The following is a 24,130-nucleotide window of genomic DNA, read 5'->3' as shown; positions in this document are numbered from 1 at the left end:
TCTGTTTTCTTGTGTGGATCATCTCGCTGCAAGAGTACAAAATATTCAAGACATTGTGGTTCAGAAATCTATGCTAGAACCTAGAATTCCTATGCCTGACTTATTTTCTGGAGATAGAGCTAAGTTTCTGAATTTCAAAAATAATTGTAAACTGTTTCTGGCTTTGAAACCCCGCTCCTCTGGTGACCCAGTTCAACAAGTTAAGATCATCATTTCTTTATTACGTGGCGACCCTCAAGACTGGGCATTTTCCCTTGCGCCAGGAGATCCTGCATTATGCGATATTGATGCGTTTTTTCTGGCGCTCGGATTGCTGTATGATGAACCTAATTCAGTGGATCAGGCAGAGAAAAATTTGCTGGCTCTGTGTCAGGGTCAGGATGAGGTAGAGATATATTGTGAGAAGTTTAGGAAGTGGTCTGTGCTCACTCAGTGGAATGAATGTGCGCTGGCAGCAATTTTCAGAAAGGGTCTCTGAAGCCCTTAAGGATGTCATGGTGGGATTTCCTATGCCTGCTGGTCTGAATGAGTCTATGTCTTTGGCCATTCAGATCGATCGACGCTTACGTGAGCGTAAAAATGTGCACCATTTGGCGGTATTTTCTGAGCATATACCTGAGCCTATGCAATGTGATAGGACTTTGACCAGAGCTGAACGGCAAGAACACAGACGTCGGAATGGGCTGTGTTTTTATTGTGGCGATTCCACTCATGCTATCTCCGATTGTCCTAAGCGCACTAAGAGGTTCGCTAGGTCTGCCACCATTGGTACGGTACAGTCGAAATTTCTTTTGTCCGTTACTTTGATCTGCTCTTTGTCATCCTATTCTGTCATGGCATTTGTGGATTCAGGCGCTGCCCTGAATTTGATGGACTTGGAGTTTGCTAGGCGCTGTGGGTTTTTCTTGGAGCCCTTGCAGTATCCTATTCCATTGAGAGGAATTGATGCTACGCCTTTGGCCAAGAATAAGCCTCAGTACTGGACCCAACTGACCATGTGCATGGCTCCAGCGCATCAGGAGGATATTCGCTTTTTGGTGTTGCATAATCTGCATGATGTGGTCGTGTTGGGGTTGCCATGGCTACAAGTCCATAACCCAGTATTGGATTGGAAATCTATGTCTGTGTCCAGCTGGGGTTGTCAGGGGGTACATGGTGATGTTCCAGTTCTGTCTATTTCATCATCCACCCCTTCTGAGGTCCCAAAGTTCTTGTCAGATTACCGGGATGTATTTGATGAGCCCAAGTCCAGTGCCCTACCTCCGCATAGGGATTGCGATTGTGCTATCGATTTGATTCCTGGTAGTAAGTTTCCTAAGGGTCGACTGTTTAATTTGTCTGTGCCTGAGCACGCCGCTATGCGGAGTTACGTAAAGGAATCCTTGGAGAAGGGTCATATTCGCCCGTCGTCGTCGCCATTGGGAGCAGGGTTCTTTTTTGTGGCCAAGAAGGATGGTTCCTTGAGACCTTGTATTGATTACCGACTTCTAAATATAATCACAGTCAAATTTCAGTACCCCTTGCCGCTGCTGTCTGATTTGTTTGCTCGGATTAAGGGGGCTAGTTGGTTCACCAAGATAGATCTTCGTGGTGCGTATAATCTTGTGCGTATTAAGCAGGGCGATGAATGGAAATCAGCATTTAATACGCCCTGAGGCCATTTTGAGTACCTGGTTATGCCATTCGGGCTTTCCAATGCTCCATCAATATTTCAGTCCTTTATGCATGACATCTTCCGAGAGTACCTGGATAAATTCCTGATTGTATACTTGGATGATATTTTGGTCTTCTCGGATGATTGGGAGTCTCACGTGAAGCAGGTTAGAATGGTGTTCCAGGTCCTGCGTGCGAATTCTTTGTTTGTGAAGGGGTCAAAGTGTCTCTTTGGTGTTCAGAGGGTTTCATTTTTGGGTTTCATTTTTTCCCCTTCTACTATCGAGATGGACCCTGTTAAAGTTCAGGCCATTTATGATTGGACTCAGCCGACATCTCTGAAGAGTCTGCAAAAGTTCCTGGGCTTTGCTAATTTTTATCGTCGCTTCATCAATAATTTTTCTAGTATTGCTAAACCGTTGACTGATATGACCAAGAAGGGTGCTGATGTGGTCAATTGGTCTTCTGCTGCTGTAGAAGCTTTTCAGGAGTTGAAGCGTCGTTTTTCTTCTGCCCCTGTGTTGTGCCAGCCAGATGTTTCGCTCCCGTTCCAGGTCGAGGTTGATGCTTCTGAGATTGGAGCAGGGGCTGTTATGCCGCAAAGAAGTTCTGATGGCTCGGTGATGAAACCATGTGCCTTCTTTTCCAGGAAGTTTTTGCCTGCTGAGCGTAATTATGATGTTGGCAATCGAGAGTTGTTGGCCATGAAGTGGGCATTCGAGGAGTGGCGTCTTTGGCTTGAAGGAGCAAAGCATTGCGTGGTGGTCTTGACTGATCACAAGAACTTGACTTATCTCGAGTCTGCCAAACGGTTGAATCCTAGACAGGCTCGTTGGTCGCTGTTTTTCTCCCGTTTTGACTTTGTGGTTTCGTACCTTCCGGGCTCTAAGAATGTGAAGGCGGATGCCCTGTTTAGGAGTTTTGTGCCCGACTCTCTGGGTTTGCCTGAGCCGGCGGGTAATCTCAAAGAGGGGGTAATTTTGTCTGCCATCTCCCCTGATTTGCGGCGGGTGCTGCAAAAATTTCAGGCTAATAGACCTGACCGTTGCCCAGCGGAGAAACTGTTTATCCCTGATAAATGGACGAGTAGAGTTATCTCTGAGGTTCATTGTTCGGTGTTGGCTGGTCATCCTGGAATCTTTGGTACCAGAGATTTGGTGGCTAGATCCTTTTGGTGGCCGTCTCTGTCGCGGGATGTGCGTTTGTTTGTGCAGTCCTGTGGGATTTGTGCTCGGGCTAAGCCCTGCTGTTCTCGTGCCAGTGGGTTGCTTTTGCCCTTGCCAGTCCCAAAGAGGCCCTGGACACATATCTCTATGGATTTTATTTCGGATCTCCCCATCTCTCAAAAGATGTCGGTCATTTGGGTGGTTTGTGATCGCTTCTCTAAGATGGTCCATTTGGTACCCTTGTCTAAATTGCCTTCCCCCTCTGGTTTGGTGCCATTGTTTTTCCAGCATGTGGTTCGTTTACATGGCATTCCGGAGAACATCGTTTCTGACAGAGGTTCCCAGTTTGTTTCGAGGTTTTGGCGAGCCTTTTGTGCTAGGATGGGCATTGATTTGTCTTTTTCCTCAGCTTTCCATCCTCAGACAAATGGCCAAACTGAACGAACCAATCAGACCTTGGAAACATATCTGAGATGTTTTGTTTCTGCTGATCAGGATGATTGGGTGTCCTTTTTGCCTTTGGCTGAGTTCGCCCTTAATAATCGGGCCAGCTCGGCTACTTTGGTTTCGCCGTTTTTCTGCAATTCTGGTTTCCATCCTCGTTTCTCTTCAGGGCAGGTTGAGTCTTCGGACTGTCCTGGTGTGGATACTGTGGTGGATAGGTTGCAGCAGATTAGGACTCATGTAGTGGACAATTTGACATTGTCCCAGGAGAAGGCTCAATGTTTCGCTAACCGTAGGCGCTGTGTGGGTCCCCGACTTCGTGTTGGGGATTTGGTTTGGTTGTCGTCTCATTATATTCCTATGAAAGTTTCCTCTCCTAAGTTTAAGCCTCGTTTCATTGGTCCGTATAGGATTTCTGAGGTTCTTAATCCTGTGTCTTTTCGTTTGACTCTTCCAGCTTCTTTTTCTATCCATAACGTGTTCCATAGGTCATTGTTGCGGAGATACGTGGCACCTGTGGTTCCATCTATTGATGCTCCGGTTTTGGTTGAAGGGGAGTTGGAGTATATAGTGGAGAAGATTTTGGATTCTCATGTTTCGAGACGGAAACTCCAGTATCTGGTTAAGAGGAAAGGTTATGGTCAGGAAGATAATTCCTGGGTCTTTGCCTTTGATGTCCATGCTGCCGATCTGGTTCGTGCCTTTCATGTGGCTCATCCTGGTCGGCCTGAGGGCTCTGGTGAGGGTTCGGTGACCCCTCCTCAAGGGGGGGTACTGTTGTGAATTCTGTGGCCAAGCTCCCTCCTGTGGTCGTGAGTGGTACTTCGGCTGGTTCTGTCTATGAGCTTCCTTTGGTGGATGAGAGTGGTACTGCGGCTTCTGAGTTTCCTTCCTCAGGTGATGAGGTTAAGTCGTTAGGTGCTGCTCTATTTAACTCCACCTAGTGCTTTGATCCTGGCCTCCAGTCAATGTTCTAGTATTGGTCTTGCTTTCTCCTGGATCGTTCCGGTGGCCTGTCTATCCTGCATAAGCTAAGTTTTGCTTGTGTTATTTTTGTTTGCTATTTTTTCTGTCCAGCTTGCTATATTGGTTTTTCTTGCTTGCTGGAAGCTCTGGGACGCAGAGGGAGCACCTCCGTACCGTTAGTCGGTGCGGAGGGTCTTTTTTGACCCCTCTGCGTGGTTGTTTGTAGGTTTTTGTGTTGACCGCAAAGCAATCTTTCCTATCTTCGGTCTGTTCAGTAAGTTGGGCCTCACTTTGCTAAATCTATTTCATCTCTGCGTTTGTATTTTCATCACAACTCACAGTCATTATATGTGGGGGGCTGCCTTTTCCTTTGGGGTATTTCTCTGAGGCAAGCTAGGCTTATTTTTCTTTCTTAGGGCTAGCTAGTTTCTCAGGCTGTGCTCGAGGCGCATAGGACTGGTCAGGAGCGCTCCACGGCTACCTCTAGTGTGGTTGGATAGGATTAGGGATTGCGGTCAGCAGAGTTCCCACGTCTCAGAGCTCGTCCTATGTTTTTGGTAATTGTCAGGTCACTTTGTGTGCTCTGAACTTCAAGGTCCATTGTGGTTCTGAATTACCTGTTCATAACAGACAGCACTTCCAGGCACCAACTGGCGGTGTTAGAGCAAAGGGAAAGCACGAGTAGCAGAGGAACAGAGTGTAGGCCGAAGCCTGATTGGAGCAAGTTGAAAGGGAACCTTTAACCCCCCCCGCCCCCAAGACGTTTGTAGCTGAAAGAGCCATCTTGTGCAGCACTAAGGATGCAAAAGGAAAAGGTTGCTCTTTTAATTATGCTCCTTGCAAACACAGAAGTAAACACTAAAAATGTGTCCCCTTACACCGTAAAACCATCCCGGAGGTGCGAATTTCCTTCGTAATGGGACGCAGCACAGCTGTCATTCCTACCCCCCTGGTGCCGTGCGCTGCCTCCTCAGCGTTATTTTAAGCTGTCACGGACCCTGCGCTGTTCTGTTATCCCTTGGCCATGCCCAATTTGCGCTGCCTGTCTTCTGACATAATTTGGTGTCAGGCTGTCAGTGCCTGTGCGTCCACGCTGCCCCAGATCCCACCTCGCAGTGTCGTCTAATGTAATCCCACTGCGGGCCTTGGATCCATGGGCATGCACAGTGCATATCCCCGGTTTTGGTTGAGGGGGAGTTGGAGTATATAGTGGAGAAGATTTTGGATTCTCGTATTTCGAGACGGAAACTCCAGTGCCTGGTTAAGTGGAAGGGTTATGGTCAGGAAGATAATTCCTGGGTCTTTGCCTCTGATGTTCATGCTGCCGAACTGGTTCGTGCATTTCATTTGGCTCATCCTGGTCGGCCTGGGGGCTCTGGTGAGGGTTCGGTGACCCATCCTCAAGGGGGGGGGGGGGGTACTGTTGTGAATTCTGTGGTCGAGCTCCCTCCTGTGGTCATGAGTGGTACTTCGGCTGGTTCTGTCTATGAGCTTCCTCTGGTGGATGTGAGTGGGGCTGCGGCTTCTGAGTTTCCTTCCTCAGGTGATGAGGTTAAGTCTTTAGGTGCTGCTCTATTTAACTCCACCTAGTTCTTTGTTCCTTGCCTCCAGTCAATGTTCCAGTATTGGTCTTGCTCTCTGGGGGGCTGCCTTTTCCTTTGGGGAATTTCTCTGAGGCAAGGTAGGCTTATTTTTCTATCTTCAGGGCTAGCTAGTTTCTCAGGCTGTGCCCGAGGCGCCTAGGTCTGGTCAGGAGCGCTCCACGGCTACCTCTAGTGTGGTGTGATAGGATTAGGGATTGCGGTCAGCAGAGTTCCCACGTCTCAGAGCTCGTCCTATGTTATTAGTAACTATCAGGTCACTTTGTGTGCTCTTAACCACCAGGTCCATTGTGTTTCTGAATCACCAGTTCATAACAGACTGTGTCCTTTTTGGCTGGATGGAGAGCGTGTGCGGGGGTTGTTAGACCCGGGGAGAGAAGCATCTTTGCTGAGGACCCTCCCAGGAAGTTCTGTGTCACCTGGGACAAAGGCGAAGGTAAGTGGCATGGGTGGGGACACTAAAGGTCTTCAGGTAGCCACTCTCTACATTGTCGCAGCTGATATTTCCACATACCATGAGGTGGCTGTACTCTCGAACTTGCCGTGTCCTATGGTAATAGGACAAGATTTGGAAGCATTGTGGGACTGGTGGGAAAAGGGTGAAGTGTTTGTGGAAATTATGTGTATGGGAGGTAGTAATGTTGAGAATGCGCCCCCTAGAGTTGACAGACCTAAGCTGGGCATGACCAAAGAAAATGGTGAACGGGCCCAACTTAGTGACATGACGTTGGCAGAAACACCTCCCAACACTGATGGTCCAGGTATAAGGGTGACCAGAGGAAAAGGTGCGTCTGCCGAACTTACTGACCTGAAGTCACCAGAAGTGTGCGACAGTGTGACTGGTAATGATCTGGTAGATAAGGATGTGGTGGTTAAACAGAGTAGAGCTGACACCCAGTTAGAGTAACAAGAACAAGATACACAGCACCCTATAGATTTGTGAGTAGAGGTGCTCAAGTAGGGTTTCCAGCCCCTTAAATCAACTGTATCAAAAAACTTGGCACTCAATAATGCTTGTAGAAAATAAAGTCATTTATTTTGCATCAGGACAAACAGATCAACTGTAGCTCGTATCTTGCTAAACGTTTTCGGTCCTTTGTGGACCTTCCTCAGAGCAAGTTTATCTAATGTAATACAGAGATTATACAAAATAGAAAAAAAGAAAAATAAGGATCAAAATAACAATCTGTCAATGTCAAAACACATTACATAACTCAATATAAGACAAAAAAAACATAAATAACTGCAATATATGTCAAAATGCTGAAATAACAGTGACTGCAGCTGTTAGACTAGTTTCCAGAGAGACAAGCTCAGAGCGTTTCCAGAGTGACAAAACACAAAACGTGACGTCCATTAAATAGAGAGTCGTCAGTACCAACTTGAGATCCTAATGGAAAGGATATTATGGAACGGAGAGACGAACATATGTGCTCCTTATGGATCTAAGTGGGTGACGTAGATAAGCTGAGGTATCGTGATGCGTACTAGAGACGTGCCTAAAAGAACAATGCCATAATCGTGCTCTGGTGTACCGTGCCAACATCTCATGATCTGGAGAAGAGAACGTAGTGTCAAAAGCAGAGTAATAAAACACAGAGGCAATCTCAACAGTTCAAGAGAAGTAAGATTACAAGGAAATACGGTGACAATGGGATAGCTGCCCATGTTGTGTGTCCTGTGATGCTAAATAGGCTAATACAAGAGAATAATCACCTGGAGCGTAGGATCTGGACATATACCCAGATGCATGAGTATACTGACACTATATGTAGAGGCAAATTTCAGAGGCTGCAATGTTCAAAAAGAGATTCAATAAGAATAACCCAGGATATAAGGGAAATCTACCACATGGTAAGTGTAGGATAATGATGGACAAGCTTACCACTAATGGAGACCGTGACTGAGCAGATAAAGCTGCTTGGGCATACGATGTGCCCACACTGTGCACTAAAATGGTGAAACAATGATGGGTCAGTGTAACGCACTCACATAATGGAGGGGCGTTTAGAGGGGGGAACGCCACGTGTGTGTGCTTACCGTTCTGTTGCCTGGAGCGCTGGTGGCGTGCTGAGACGCTGAGGGAGTCACGCTGCAAGTGTGGCCAGAACTTCCGGGTATTTAGCTAGGAGGGGGCGTATCACATGCAGCTGCACGTCAGGGCAGTCATGTGACCACAGTGGGTGTGTGCAGGCACAGGGTATTGTGAGCCTGTATAAAGATACAGACGCTGCTGGCTCCATGTAGCAGAGGGGAATGAGTGTGTAGACACAGGAACTGATGTATGTGAGGGAATGGTAGCTCCTGGATTAAAAAGGAAGAGGGATGTAATACTAATGGTAACAAGGTTCCCAGGATGGGTGTAGTGTCATGTGCGGAAATAAACGTGGGCTATTGTGGCATACACAGAAGCGGCTAGGAGAGAACATACTGAAGAAATAAAGCAATAGGTAATCTGCTATAGTATGATATACTATACCGTGGATAGCACGGGGTGCCCAAAAAGAGTGACTAAGTGCAGGACTAGCGGTTCTATGAGGAAAAAGAGAACATAGATTAATGAAAGCACATGGATAATACTATAGACTGCAACAAAGCATGAATTACAGTGCGAGGGTTCAATTACAATGAATTGAATGCAACATGATGGAATCACATATAAAATGATGATATCATATAGTTGTCCATAGATCACAGAAAACTGGAGGTGTCGTAATCTCTATTTAGTCCCCTAGGTTCCAGAGTCTGAAGGGTAAAAATCCAATACGCCTCACGTTTCTTTAACAGTTTAACCCTGTTCTGTCCCCTTCTGTTAATGTCCACTTGTTCTAGAACTTGGAACCTCAGTTGGGCCAGATTATGCCCTGCATTGTGAAAATGATACGGAAGGGGGAGATGGTTCTTCTTACACCTTATGTTAGATTTATGTTGTGATATCCTATCACGTATGGCTTGCGTGGTCTCTCCCACATATGCAAGGCCGCAAGGGCACTTGATCATGTAGACCACATACATGGAATCACAGGTGAAGAAGCCTTTCGCCGGGTAACTCTGGCCTGTGTGGGGGTGAAAAAAATGATCACCCTTCTGGATATTGTTGCATTGGAGGCATTTGAGACAGGGAAAAGTACCCTGTCTCTGTGACTGTAAAAACAACTGTTTTGGAATCCTGATATTGGACCCAATATCAGCCCTTACCAGTTTGTCCCTAATGTTGGTGGGTCGGCGGTAGCAGGGGAGAAACGGTTGTTGGAACTCAGGGATGTTAGGATAACTCTTACTGAGAATGTTCCAATGTTTATGTAGTGAAGCCTGGACCCGCTTGGAGTAAGGGTGGAAGGTATTAACAAAGGGTATGCGCGAAGTGGAGACCCTGTTTCTGGGGGTAGCATGTCTTGCAGAGGTCAGGAGTTGTGATGGATAGCCCCTGGTGGAAAATTTCTCTTCCATTTCATCAAGTCTTAGTGTCTTAGTGTCTGACTCCTCGCCAGAGACGGACTACACCTCAACAAACCTGGGAAACACACATTCGCCAGAAGACTCGCTACACTCATCAGGAGGGCGTTAAACTAGAAGAAGAGGGGACGGGAAGAAAAGCATTAAACTCGAACAAAGACGACCCAGGAAAACATACTCAGAAGGGAGGTAAGAACATTTCTAAAACAATCCACAGTGAGGAGATTGGAACAAAACAAAATCCTCTAAACTGCATGCTCGCAAACGCCAGAAGCCTGACAAACAAGATGGAAGAACTAGAAGCAGAAATATCTACAGGTAACTTTGACATAGTGGGAATAACCGAGACATGGTTAGATGAAAGCTATGACTGGGCAGTTAACTTACAGGGTTACAGTCTGTTTAGAAAGGATCGTAAAAATCGGAGAGGAGGAGGGGTTTGTCTCTATGTAAAGTCTTGTCTAAAGTCCACTTTAAGGGAGGATATTAGCGAAGGGAATGAGGATGTCGAGTCCATATGGGTTGAAATTCATGGAGGGAAAAATGGTAACAAAATTCTCATTGGGGTCTGTTACAAACCCCCAAATATAACAGAAAGCATGGAAAGTCTACTTCTAAAGCAGATAGATGAAGCTGCAACCCATAATGAGGTCCTGGTTATGGGGGACTTTAACTACCCGGATATTAACTGGGAAACAGAAACCTGTGAAACCCATAAAGGCAACAGGTTTCTGCTAATAACTAAGAAAAATTATCTTTCACAATTGGTGCAGAATCCAACCAGAGGAGCAGCACTTTTAGACCTAATACTATCTAATAGACCTGACAGAATAACAAATCTGCAGGTGGTTGGGCATTTAGGAAATAGCGACCACAATATTGTGCAGTTTCACCTGTCTTTCACTAGGGGGACTTGTCAGGGAGTCACAAAAACATTGAACTTTAGGAAGGCAAAGTTTGAACAGCTTAGAGATGCCCTTAATCTGGTAGACTGGGACAATATCCTCAGAAATGAGAATACAGATAATAAATGGGAAATGTTTAAGAACATCCTAAATAGGCAGTGTAAGCGGTTTATACCTTGTGGGAATAAAAGGACTAGAAATAGGAAAAACCCAATGTGGCTAAACAAAGAAGTAAGACAGGCAATTAACAGTAAAAAGAAAGCATTTGCACTACTAAAGCAGGATGGCACCATTGAAGCTCTAAAAAACTATAGGGAGAAAAATACTTTATCTAAAAAACTAATTAAAGCTGCCAAAAAGGAAACAGAGAAGCACATTGCTAAGGAGAGTAAAACTAATCCCAAACTGTTCTTCAACTATATCAATAGTAAAAGAATAAAAACTGAAAATGTAGGCCCCTTAAAAAATAGTGAGGAAAGAATGGTTGTAGATGACGAGGAAAAAGCTAACATATTAAACACCTTCTTCTCCACGGTATTCACGGTGGAAAATGAAATGCTAGGTGAAATCCCAAGAAACAATGAAAACCCTATATTAAGGGTCACCAATCTAACCCAAGAAGAGGTGCAAAACCGGCTAAATAAGATTAAAATAGATAAATCTCCGGGTCCGGATGGCATACACCCACGAGTACTAAGAGAACTAAGTAATGTAATAGATAAACCATTATTTCTTATTTTTAGTGACTCTATAGCGACAGGGTCTGTTCCGCAGGACTGGCGCATAGCAAATGTGGTGCCAATATTCAAAAAGGGCTCTAAAAGTGAACCTGGAAATTATAGGCCAGTAAGTCTAACCTCTATTGTTGGTAAAATATTTGAAGGGTTTCTGAGGGATGTTATTCTGGATTATCTCAATGAGAATAACTGTTTAACTCCATATCAGCATGGGTTTATGAGAAATCGCTCCTGTCAAACCAATCTAATCAGTTTTTATGAAGAGGTAAGCTACAGGCTGGACCACGGTGAGTCATTGGACGTGGTATATCTCGATTTTTCCAAAGCGTTTGATACCGTGCCGCACAAGAGGTTGGTACACAAAATGAGAATGCTTGGTCTGGGGGAAAATGTGTGTAAATGGGTTAGTAACTGGCTTAGTGATAGAAAGCAGAGGGTGGTTATAAATGGTATAGTCTCTAACTGGGTCGCTGTGACCAGTGGGGTACCGCAGGGGTCAGTATTGGGACCTGTTCTCTTCAACATATTCATTAATGATCTGGTAGAAGGTTTACACAGTAAAATATCGATATTTGCAGATGATACAAAACTATGTAAAGCAGTTAATACAAGAGAAGATAGTATTCTGCTACAGATGGATCTGGATAAGTTGGAAACTTGGGCTGAAAGGTGGCAGATGAGGTTTAACAATGATAAATGTAAGGTTATACACATGGGAAGAGGGAATCAATATCACCATTACACACTGAACGGGAAACCACTGGGTAAATCTGACAGGGAGAAGGACTTGGGGATCCTAGTTAATGATAAACTTACCTGGAGCAGCCAGTGCCAGGCAGCAGCTGCCAAGGCAAACAGGATCATGGGGTGCATTAAAAGAGGTCTGGATACACATGATGAGAGCATTATACTGCCTCTGTACAAATCCCTAGTTAGACCACACATGGAGTACTGTGTCCAGTTTTGGGCACCGGTGCTCAGGAAGGATATAATGGAACTAGAGAGAGTACAAAGGAGGGCAACAAAATTAATAAAGGGGATGGGAGAACTACAATACCCAGATAGATTAGCGAAATTAGGATTATTTAGTCTAGAAAAAAGACGACTGAGGGGCGATCTAATAACCATGTATAAGTATATAAGGGGACAATACAAATATCTCGCTGAGGATCTGTTTATACCAAGGAAGGTGACAGGCACAAGGGGGCATTCTTTGCGTCTGGAGGAGAGAAGGTTTTTCCACCAACATAGAAGAGGATTCTTTACTGTTAGGGCAGTGAGAATCTGGAATTGCTTGCCTGAGGAGGTGGTGATGGCGAACTCAGTTGAGGGGTTCAAGAGAGGCCTGGATGTCTTCCTGGAGCAGAACAATATTGTATCATACAATTATTAGGTTCTGTAGAAGGACGTAGATCTGGGTATTTATTATGATGGAATATAGGCTGAACTGGATGGACAAATGTCTTTTTTCGGCCTTACTAACTATGTTACTATGTTACTATGTTAGTGTCTTCCTGGGTTACAATCCTTTTGACTCTCTGGAACTGTGAAATAGGAATGGACTTCTTAATGGCTGGGGGGTGGAAACTAGTATATTCTAGTAAGCTGTTCCTATCTGTGGTTTTGGTGAACAGATCTATAGAAAGGGTACCTTCTGCGTTCTTTTGTAACATGGTATCAAGGAAACTAATCATTTCCGTACTGTACTGCAGGGTAAATTTGAGTTCGGGCCAAATACTATTGATGTGAGAGTCAAAAAGTAAAAGTGTTTCTATTGGCCCGTCCCAGATACAAAAGATATCATCGATGAATCTCCGCCACAATCTGGAGTGTTGCATGAATCAACTGTATCAAAAAACTTGGCACTCAATAATGCTTGTAGAAAATAAAGTCATTTATTTTGCATCAGGACAAACAGATCAACTGTAGCTCGTATCTTGCTAAACGTTTTCGGTCCTTTGTGGACCTTCCTCAGAGCAAGTTTATCTAATGTAATACAGAGATTATACAAAATAGAAAAAACCTAGTCCTCAGGGAAAACTATTTTATGTTCCAGGACATGTTTTACATTCAGCGACAGGGGACCGCGATGGGGTCTAATGTAGCGCCCCCATATGCGGTGGCCTACATGGCGTCATTTGAGGAGGATTTTGTTTATAATCATCCATTATTCATGCAACACTCCAGATTGTGGCGGAGATTCATAGATGATATCTTTTGTATCTGGAACGGGCCAATAGAAACACTTTTACTTTTTGACTCTCACATCAATAGTATTTGGCCCGAACTCAAATTTACCCTGCAGTACAGTACGGAAATGATTAGTTTCCTTGATACCATGTTACAAAAGAATGCAGAAGGTACCCTTTCTATAGATCTGTTCACCAAAACCACAGATAGGAACAGCTTACTAGAATATACTAGTTTCCACCCCCCAGCCATTAAGAAGTCCATTCCTATTTCACAGTTCCAGAGAGTCAAAAGGATTGTAACCCAGGAAGACACTAAGACACTAAGACTTGATGAAATGGAAGAGAAATTTTCCACCAGGGGCTATCCATCACAACTCCTGACCTCTGCAAGACATGCTACCCCCAGAAACAGGGTCTCCACTTCGCGCATACCCTTTGTTAATACCTTCCACCCTTACTCCAAGCGGGTCCAGGCTTCACTACATAAACATTGGAACATTCTCAGTAAGAGTTATCCTAACATCCCTGAGTTCCAACAACCGTTTCTCCCCTGCTACCGCCGACCCACCAACATTAGGGACAAACTGGTAAGGGCTGATATTGGGTCCAATATCAGGATTCCAAAACAGTTGTTTTTACAGTCACAGAGACAGGGTACTTTTCCCTGTCTCAAATGCCTCCAATGCAACAATATCCAGAAGGGTGATCATTTTTTTCACCCCCACACAGGCCAGGGTTACCCGGCGAAAGGCTTCTTCACCTGTGATTCCATGTATGTGGTCTACATGATCAAGTGCCCTTGCGGCCTTGCATATGTGGGAGAGACCACGCAAGCCATACGTGATAGGATATCACAACATACAGTTAAGTCCATATATATTTGGACAGAGACAACATTTTTCTAATTTTGGTAATAGACATTACCACAATGAATTTTAAACAAAACAATTCAGATGCAGTTGAAGTTCAGACTTTCAGCTTTCATTTGAGGGTACCCACATTAAAATTGGATGAAGGGTTTAGGAGTTTCAGCTCCTTAACATGTGCCACCCTGTTTTTAAAGGGACCAAAAGTAATTGGACAATTGACTCCAAGGCTATTTCATGGACAGGTGTGGGCAATCCCTTCATTATGTCATTCTCAATTAAGCAGATAAAAGGACTGGAGTTAATTTGAGGTGTGGTGCTTGCATTTGGAAGGTTTTGCTGTGAAGTAAACATGCGGTCAAAGGAGCTTTCCATGCAGGTGAAACAAGCCATCCTTGAGCTGCGAAAACAGAAAAAACCCATCCGAGAAATTGCTACAATATTAGGAGTGGCAAAATCTACAGTTTGGTACATCCTGAGAAAGAAAGAAAGCACTGGTGAACTCATCAATGCAAAAAGACCTGGGCGCCCACGGAAGACAACAGTGGTGGATGATCGCAGAATAATCTCCATGGTGAAGAGAAACCATTTCACAACAGCCAACCAAGTGAACAACACAGTCCAGGAGGTAGGCGTATCAATATCCAAATCTACCATAAAGAGAAGACTGGATGAAAGTAAATACAGAGGGTTCACTGCACGGTGCAAGCCACTCATAAGCATCAAGAATAAAAAGGCTAGACTGGACTTTGCTAAAAAACATCTAAAAAAAGCCAGCACAGTACTGGAAGAACATTCTTTGGACAGATGAAGCCAAGATCAACCTCTACCAGAATGATGGAAAGAGAAAAGTATGGCGAAGGTGTGGTACAGCTCATGATCCAAAGCATACCACATCATCTGTAAAACATGGCGGAGGCAGTGTGATGGCTTGAGCATGCATGGTTGCCAGTGGCACTGGGTCACTAGTGTTTATTGATGATGTGACACAGGACAGAAGCAGCCGAATGAATTCTGAGCTATTCAGAGCCATACTGTGTGCTCAGATCCAGCCAAATGCAGCAAAATTGATTGGTCGTCGTTTCATACTACAGATGGACAATGACCCAAAACATAAAGCCAAAACAACCCAGGAGATTATTAAAGCAAAGAAGTGGAATATTCTTGAATGGCCAAGTCAGTCATCTGATCTCAACCCAATTGAGCATGCATTTCACTTGTTAAAGACTAAACTTCAGACAGAAAGGCCCACAAATAAACAGCAACTGAAAACCACCGGAGTGAAGGCCTGGCAGAGCATCAAAAAGGAGGAAACACAGCATCTGGTGATGTCCATGAGTTCAAGACTTCAGGCAGTCATTGCCAACAAAGGGTTTTCAACCAAGTACTAGAAATGAACATTTTATTTAAAATTATTGAATCTGTCCAATTACTTTTTGTCCCTTTAAAAACAGGGTGGCACATGTTAAGGAGCTGAAACTCTGAAACCCTTCATCCAATTTTAATGAGGGTACCCTCAAATGAAAGCTGAAAGTCTGAACTTCAACTGCATCTGAATTGTTTTGTTTAAAATTCATTGTGGTAATGTCTATAACCAAAATTAGAAAAATGTTGTCTCTGTCCAAATATATATGGACTTAACTGTAAATCTAACATAAGGTGTAAGAAGAACCATCTCCCCCTTCCGTATCATTTTCACAATGCAGGGCATAATCTGGCCCAACTGAGGTTCCAAGTTCTAGAACAAGTGGACATTAACAGAAGGGGACAGAACAGGGTTAAACTGTTAAAGAAACGTGAGGCGTATTGGATTTTTACCCTTCAGACTCTGGAACCTAGGGGACTAAATAGAGATTACGACACCTCCAGTTTTCTGTGATCTATGGACAACTATATGATATCATCATTTTATATGTGATTCCATCATGTTGCATTCAATTCATTGTAATTGAACCCTCGCACTGTAATTCATGCTTTGTTGCAGTCTATAGTATTATCCATGTGCTTTCATTAATCTATGTTCTCTTTTTCCTCATAGAACCGCTAGTCCTGCACTTAGTCACTCTTTTTGGGCACCCCGTGCTATCCACGGTATAGTATATCATACTATAGCAGATTACCTATTGCTTTATTTCTTCAGTATGTTCTCTCCTAGCCGCTTCTGTGTATGCCACAATAGCCCACGTTTATTTCCGCACATGACACTACACCCATCCTGGGAACCTTGTTACCATTAGTATTACATCCCTCTTCCTTTTTAATCCAGGAGCTACCATTCCCTCACATACATCAGTTCCTGTGTCTACACACTCATTCCCCTCTGCTACATGGAGCCAGCAGCGTCTGTATCTTTATACAGGCTCACAATACCCTGTGCCTGCACACACCCACTGTGGTCACATGACTGCCCTGACGTGCAGCTGCATGTGATACGCCCCCTCCTAGCTAAATACCCGGAAGTTCTGGCCACACTTGCAGCGTGACTCCCTCAGCGTCTCAGCACGCCACCAGCGCTCCAGGCAACAGAACGGTAAGCACACACACGTGGCGTTCCCCCCTCTAAACGCCCCTCCATTATGTGAGTGCGTTACACTGACCCATCATTGTTTCCAGGGCCGTATTTAGAGTTTCTGCTGCCCTAGGCACTTTTAGCGCTGTCTCCCCCTCTGGTGAGTATGACACTATCGGCAGTGACTTTGGGAAGAATCACTGATGTGAAAGTTGCCGTTTGCAGCAGATCAGGCAGTTTTTCTGCATCTGCCACGTAACGGATCACTTACGGCAACACTGCGTTTGGTTTCATTCATTCCTTATGGGATTTGCGGTACTTGATGTGATGTGGGAAATGCGGTGCCATACCTCCCCACTTTTGAAGGGAAAAAGGTCTAAAGGTTGCGGTGCACGTAGTGCGCCGCGGCAAATTTTAGGCCACGCCTCTGACCACACCCATTTCACAACTAATCACACCCATATCCAAGTCCCAACCACACCCATTTAGCACTGCTGATCACACTGTTTCATATACATTAAAACAAAAAAAAAATATGGCCATGCAGTGCTTCATACTGTACAATGGCTATGCAGTGCTCCACATACTGTATAATGGCCCTACATGATGTTCCATACTGTATAATGGCCACACAGTGCTCCATACTGTATAATGGCCACGTCTGTCCTGTGTCCTTGTGTGTACCACATTGAGCATGGAGAAAAGAAAGAAGACCAAAGAACTGTCTGAGGACTTGAGAAACCAAATTGTGAGGAAGCATGAGCAATCTCAAGGCTACAAGTCCATCTCCAAAGACCTGAATGTTCCTGTGTCTACCATGCGCAGTGTCATCAAGAAGTGTAAAGCCCATGGCACTGTGGCTAACCTCCCTAGATGTGGATGGAAAAGAAAAATTGACAAGAGATTTCAACGCAAGATTGTGCGGATGTTGGATAAAGAACCTCGACTAACATCCAAACAAGTTCTAGCTGCCCTGCAGTCCGAGGGTACAACAGTGTCGACCCGTACTATCCGTCAGCGTCTGAATGAAAAGGGACTGTATGGTAGGAGACCCAGGAAGACCCCACTTCTTACCCCGAGACATAACAAAGCCAGGCTGGAGTTTGCCAAAACTTACCTAAAAAAGCCTAAAACGTTTTGGAAGAATGTTCTCTGGTCAGATGAGACAAAAGTAGAGCTTTTTGGGCAAAGGCATCAACATAGAGTTTACAGGAGAAAAAAAAGAGGCATTCAAAGAGAAGAACACGGTCCCTACAGTCAAACATGGCGGAAGTTCCCTGATGTTTTGGGGGTGCTTTGCTGCCTCTGGCACTGGACTGCTTGACCGTGTGCATGGCATTATGAAGTCTGAAGACTACCAACAAATTTTGCAGCAGAATGTAGGGCCCAGTGTGAGAAAGCTGGGTCTCCCTCAAAGGTCATGGGTCTTCCAGCAGGACAATGACCCAAAACACACTTCAAAAAGCACTAGAAAATGGTTTGAGAGGAAGCACTGGAGACTTCTAAGGTGGCCAGCAATGAGTCCAGACCTGAATCCCATAGGACACCTGCGGAGAGATCTAAAAATGGCAGTTTGGAGAAGGCACCCTTCAAATATCAGGGACCTGGAGCAGTTTGCCAAAGAAGAATGGTCTAAAATTCCAGCAGAGCATTGGAAGCAACTCATTGATGGTTACCGGAAGCGGTTGGTCGCAGTTATTTTGGCTAAAGGTTGTGCAACCAAGTATTAGGCTGAGGGTGCCAATACTTTTGTCTGGCCCAATTTTGGAGTTTTGTGTGAAATGATCAATGTTTTGCTTTTTGCTTCATTCTCTTTTGTGTTTCTTCATTTAAGACAAATTAAATGAAGATAATAATACCAAAGAATTTGTGTTTGCAATCATTTTCAGGAAGAAACTGAGTATTATCTGACAGAATTGCAGGGGTGTCAATACTTTTGACCATGACTGTACTGAGCCCGAGTGACGGGCGAGACACCACATGTACTGAGCCCGAGTGACGGGCGAGACACCACATGTACTGAGCCCGAGTGACGGGCGAGACACCCCATGTACTGAGCCCGGGTGACACTGTAATATGTAAGTAACATCAGACTGTATTGTGGGGACCATTCACTTCTATGGGAGGGTGTTAAAGGGAACCTGTCACCCCCAAAATCGTGGGTGAGGTAAGCCCACCGGCATCAGGGGCTTATCTACAGCATTCTGGAATGCTGTAGATAAGCCCCCGATGTAACCTAAAAGATGAGAAAAAGACGTTATATTATACTCACCCAGGGGCGTTCCCGCTGTTGGTCCGGGTCCGGCGCCTCCCATCTTCATCAGATGACGTCCTCTTCTGGTCTTCACACCGCAGCTCCGGCGCAGGCGTACTTTGCCTGCCCTGTTGAGGGCAGAGCAAAGTACAGCATTGTGCAGGCGCCGGGCCTCTCTGACCTTTCCCGGCACCTGCGCAATGCAGTACTTTACTCTGCCCTCAACAGGGCAGGCAAAGTACGCCTGCGCCGGAGCTGCGGCGTGAAGACCAGAAGAGGACGTCATCTGATGAAGATGGGAGGCGCCAGACCCGGACCAACAGCGGGACCGCCCCTGGGTGAGTATAATATAACGTCTTTTTCTCATGTTTTAGGATACATCAGGGGCTTATCTACAGCATTCCAGAATGCTGTAGATAAGCCCCTGATGCCGATGTGCCTACCTCACCCGCGATTTTGGCGGTGACAGGTTCCCTTTAAGGAGGAGGAGGAGGTGAGCTGTGACATCTCCTATTGTGACTGTTGGATCTGGTTGCCGGGGTCTACCTTCCTGTGGTTGTTACAAGTATCCTCCGCTCACCTTTCGGGGTGTTGCGCTCCTCGTCCACTTGTCTCAGGAGATTCGGTTGAACGCTCGGTCCGGCGCTGACATCCTGCAATATAATGGAAATGGCGGCTGAAGCTGCAGCACAAGGAGACACCGGAGAACGGCGGGGACAGAGCGCTCTGTAGCCGTGGACACATACAGTATAGCACGCGGCTGCCGGTCATGTGACGCCTGCACTCACTTTCACCAGAGGAGCGGCGCTATAGGTCAGAATATCAGAGTAGAAGCCTCGCTGTCTGATCACCGGATATTTCCGCGGGAGGACGGCGCTGATCCGCGCGGGTGACACCGGCACAAGCGACTGCGGACGCGGGATCTCCCAGTGTGGACGGGACTCCGCGGAGGATGGGGGTCGTCTGCCGTTATCTGCTCCATCTGCACCCAACAGAGAAGACAAACATGTCCGATAACTCTACAGGACCGTGACAGCTGCAGAACATCGCCCCCCCCTCCCTCCCTCCCTGCAGAGCTTCATCGCCCCCCCTCCCTCCCTCCCTGCAGAGCTTCATCGCCCCCCCTCCCTCCCTCCCTGCAGAGCTTCATCATCGCCCCCCCCTCCCTCCCTCCCTGCAGAGCTTCATCATCGCCCCCCCTCCCTCCCTGCAGAGCTTCATCATCGCCCCCCCTCCCTCCCTCCCTGCAGAGCTTCATCGCCCCCCCTCCCTCCCTGCAGAGCTTCATCGCCCCCCCTCCCTCCCTCCCTGCAGAGCTTCATCATCGCCCCCCCTCCCTCCCTGCAGAGCTTCATCATCGCCCCCCCTCCCTCCCTGCAGAGCTTCATCATCGCCCCCCCTCCCTCCCTCCCTGCAGAGCTTCATCATCGCCCCCCCTCCCTCCCTCCCTGCAGAGCTTCATCATCGCCCCCCCTCCCTCCCTGCAGAGCTTCATCATCGCCCCCCCTCCCTCCCTCCCTGCAGAGCTTCATCATCGCCCCCCTCCCTCCCTCCCTGCAGAGCTTCATCATCGCCCCCCCTCCCTCCCTCCCTCCCTGCAGAGCTTCATCGCCCCCCTCCCTGCAGAACATCGCCCCCGTCCGTCCTCATACTCACCTGTCACTCAGCTCAGCTGCCTGTCCCACACACTGCGCGGCCGCAGCCATCCCTCTGGCGCTCTGTCCCGCCGCAGCGCCTTCTTCCTGACTGAGTGAGCGGTCATGTGATACTGCTCAATAAGGTCATGAATATGCGCATATTCATGACCTTAATGACCGGTACCATGTGACCGCTCACTCACGACGCGCTACAGACGGTGAGAACAGGCATCGCTGGAGGCTGGAGCAGGAGGTGAGTATCGTCTCTCTTCATGGAGGGTGGGTGGGATGCGGAGGCGGGGAGGGGCGCGGGGAGGCAGGCGGGGGGGCGGGGTTTTGCGTCGGTCGCGTTTGTGACTTAAAAAAAAAAAAAAATCCTTGCCCAGGTGCCGCCCCCCCGCAATGTCGCCGCCCTAGGCACGTGCCCTCGAGTGCCTAGTGGCAAATACGGCCCTGATTGTTTCACCATTTTAGTGCAGTGTGGGCACATCGTATGCCCAAGCAGCTTTATCTGCTCAGTCACGGTCTCCATTAGTGGTAAGCGTGTCCATCATTATCCTACACTTACCATGTGGTAGATTTCCCTTATATCCTGGGTTATTCTTATTGAATCTCTTTTTGAACATTGCAGCCTCTGAAATTTGCCTCTACATATAGTGTCAGTATACTCATGCATCTGGGTATATGTCCAGATCCTACGCTCCAGGTGATTATTCTCTTGTATCAGCCTATTTAGCATCACAGGACACACAACATGGGCAGCTATCCCATTGTCACCGTATTTCCTTGTAATCTTACTTCTCTTGAACTGTTGAGATTGCCTCTGTGTTTTATCAGGCTACGTTCACATTGGCGTTCCGCCAATGTGCGTCGCTGTTGCGCCGGCGACGCGCCGGCGACGCAGCGGCGACGCAGCGGCGACGCGCCCCTATGTTTAACATAGGGGACGCGTGCGTCGTTTTGGTGGCGTTTTTCGCCACGTGCGTCGTTTCCGACGCTAGCGTCGGACGCAAGAAAACGCTACATTGTAGCATTTTCTGTGCGTCCGATTTTCGTCAAAAACGACGCACGCGTCGCAAAACGCGCGCGTTTTTGCACGCGTTTGCGCGCGTTTTTACGTGCGTCGCGCGTTGCGTCGCCGACGCAGGGCGGCGCAACGCTAGTGTGAACCTAGCCTCACTCTGCTTTTGACACTACGTTCTCTTCTCCAGATCATGAGATGTTGGCACGGTACACCAGAGCACGATTATGGCATTGTTCTTTTAGGCACGTCTCTAGTACGCATCACGATACCTCAGCTTATCTACGTCACCCACTTAGATCCATAAGGAGCACATATGTTCGTCTCTCCGTTCCATAATATCCTTTCCATTAGGATCTCAAGTTGGTACTGATGACTCTCTATTTAATGAACGTCACGTTTTGTGTTTTGTCACTCTGGAAACGCTCTGAGCTTGTCTCTCTGGAAACTAGTCTAACAGCTGCAGTCACTGTTATTTCAGCATTTTGACATATATTGCAGTTATTTATGTTTTTTTTGTCTTATATTGAGTTATGTAATGTGTTTTGACATTGACAGATTGTTATTTTGATCCTTATTTTTCTTTTTTTCTATTTTGTATAATCTCTGTATTACATTAGATAAACTTGCTCTGAGGAAGGTCCACAAAGGACCGAAAACGTTTAGCAAGATACGAACTACAGTTGATCTGTTTGTCCTGATGCAAAATAAATGACTTTATTTTCTACAAGCATTATTGAGTGCCAAGTTTTTTGATACACCCAGTTAGAGTGTGGCTTGGGGGGTCACCATACTGTAGGGTATGACACAGAATACCAGGGTGACTCTGACTCTAAGGAAGTAGGGGAGCACAGTAAAGAAGAGCCCCAAAAGAAGGGCAAATCCTTTGGTCGACGGAGACATAAAGGGAAAGAGGTGGTACCAGTTGCACCTTGGGAAGATGGGGAGGAGGCCACCAAAGGAGTGGAGCCTGAAGTGGATACCTGTTATGATGCGGGGGTTTAGGAGCAACATGGAACGAGCTCTGAAGGAAGTGGTATCTGTACTGACCGCAGTCCCTAAGCTCAACACCACACTAGAAGTAGCCGTGGGATGTACCTGTCACTCCCTAGACATCTCGACACAGCCTAAAAGCTAACTACTCCTAAAGATAGAAGCAGGAAAACTATCTTGCCTCAGAGAAAATCCCCAAAGGATAGATTAGCCCCCCACAAATAATGACTGTGAGTGGAGAGGGAAAAGACATACACAGAATGAAACCAGAATGAGCACAGGAGGCCAGTCTAGCTAGATAGATAGGACAGGATGGAATACTGTGCGGTCAGTATAAAACACTACAAAAATCCACCCAGAGTTTACTAAAAACTCCACACCTGACTAAAGGTGTGGAGGGTAAATCTGCTTCCCAGAGCTTCCAGCAAGACAGAATTAATTCATACTGATAATCTGGACAAACATAGAAAACACAGAACGGATAAGTCCACCATCTGTGGACGGAAAAGCGCAAGCAAGAACTTAGCTTAGCTGAACTGGTCAGGATAACAGGGAAATCCAAAGAGATGTGAATCCAACCAGAAACCATTTACAAGTGGCACAAGCTGAAGGAAAAGCCAGGCTTAAAGGGAACCTGTCACCCCGTTTTTTCAGATTGAGCTATAAATACTGTTAAATAGGGCCTGCGCTGTGCGTTACTATAGTGTATGTAGTGTACCCCGATTCCCCATGTATGCTGAGAAATACATTACCAAAGTCGCCGTTTTCGCCTGTCAATCAGGCTGGTCTGGTCAGGTGGGCGTGTTCACAGCGCTCTTTTCTTCCCCAGCTTTCCGTTGGTGGCGTAGTGGTGTGCGCATGTCCAAGGTCCGAATTCCCTACGCCCACGTGAAGACACAGCGCGCGATCTGCGCTGTAATCCCTTGCATCGGTGGGGGCGGCCATCTTCCTGGGGCCACGCGTGCGCAGATGGAGTGCTCTGCTGCACGGGGCTTCAGGAAAATGGCCGCGGGATGCCGCGCGTGCGCATTAGAGATCGCGGCGGCCATTTTCCCAAAGCCGAGATGCAAACTCGGCTTTCGGAAAATGGCCGCCGCGATCTCTAATGCGCACGCGCGGCATCCCGCGGCCATTTTCCTGAAGCCCCGTGCAGCAGAGCACTCCATCTGCGCACGCGCGGCCCCAGGAAGATGGCCGCCCCCACCGATGCAAGGGATTACAGCGCAGATCGCGCGCTGTGTCTTCACGTGGGCGCAGGGAATTCGGACCTTGGACATGCGCACACCACTACGCCACCAACGGAAAGCTGGGGAAGAAAAGAGCGCTGTGAACACGCCCACCTGACCAGACCAGCCTGATTGACAGGCGAAAACGGCGACTTTGGTAATGTATTTCTCAGCATACATGGGGAATCGGGGTACACTACATACACTATAGTAATGCACAGTGCAGGCCCTATTTAACAGTATTTATAGCTCAATCTGAAAAAACGGGGTGACAGGTTCCCTTTAAATAGCCGAGCAGAAACGACGATCAGGTGGAAGCAGCTGAAGACAGCTAACTCCAAGGAGCAGCCACACCACTAGAAACCACAAGAGGGAGCCCAAGAGCAGAACTCACAAAAGTGCCACTTACAACCACCGGAGGGAGCCCAAGAGCGGAATTCACAACAGATACCCGGTTGAAGAAAGAGGAGCTTCGGAGACGGGCTGCTGAGCGCCGTGTGGGGG

The 24,130-nt window shown here is 46.7% G+C and overlaps 3 long non-coding RNA genes across 3 annotated transcripts; 1 reads left to right on the top strand and 2 right to left on the bottom strand.

Moving 5' to 3' along the window:
- Window positions 1–6,838: 6,838 nt before the first annotated feature.
- Window positions 6,839–8,048, bottom strand: LOC138680607 (uncharacterized). The gene is made up of 4 exons (XR_011321684.1): window positions 7,871–8,048; window positions 7,716–7,780; window positions 7,547–7,621; window positions 6,839–7,384 (listed from the first exon to the last, which is right to left on the bottom strand). It is a non-coding gene; the product is annotated as an uncharacterized lncRNA (long non-coding RNA).
- An 11,225-nt stretch (window positions 8,049–19,273) lies between these two features.
- Window positions 19,274–20,430, bottom strand: LOC138680606 (uncharacterized). The gene is made up of 3 exons (XR_011321683.1): window positions 20,406–20,430; window positions 19,538–19,731; window positions 19,274–19,402 (listed from the first exon to the last, which is right to left on the bottom strand). It is a non-coding gene; the product is annotated as an uncharacterized lncRNA (long non-coding RNA).
- Window positions 20,431–20,864: 434 nt separating this feature from the next.
- Window positions 20,865–22,143, top strand: LOC138680605 (uncharacterized). The gene is made up of 3 exons (XR_011321682.1): window positions 20,865–20,923; window positions 21,018–21,092; window positions 21,598–22,143. It is a non-coding gene; the product is annotated as an uncharacterized lncRNA (long non-coding RNA).
- The last annotated feature ends 1,987 nt before the right edge of the window (window positions 22,144–24,130 follow it).

Source organism: Ranitomeya imitator, chromosome 5 (assembly GCF_032444005.1).
Source record: "Ranitomeya imitator isolate aRanImi1 chromosome 5, aRanImi1.pri, whole genome shotgun sequence".
NCBI classification, from domain to species: Eukaryota; Metazoa; Chordata; class Amphibia; order Anura; family Dendrobatidae; genus Ranitomeya; species Ranitomeya imitator.
This window is presented reverse-complemented; position numbering and strand designations above follow the sequence as displayed.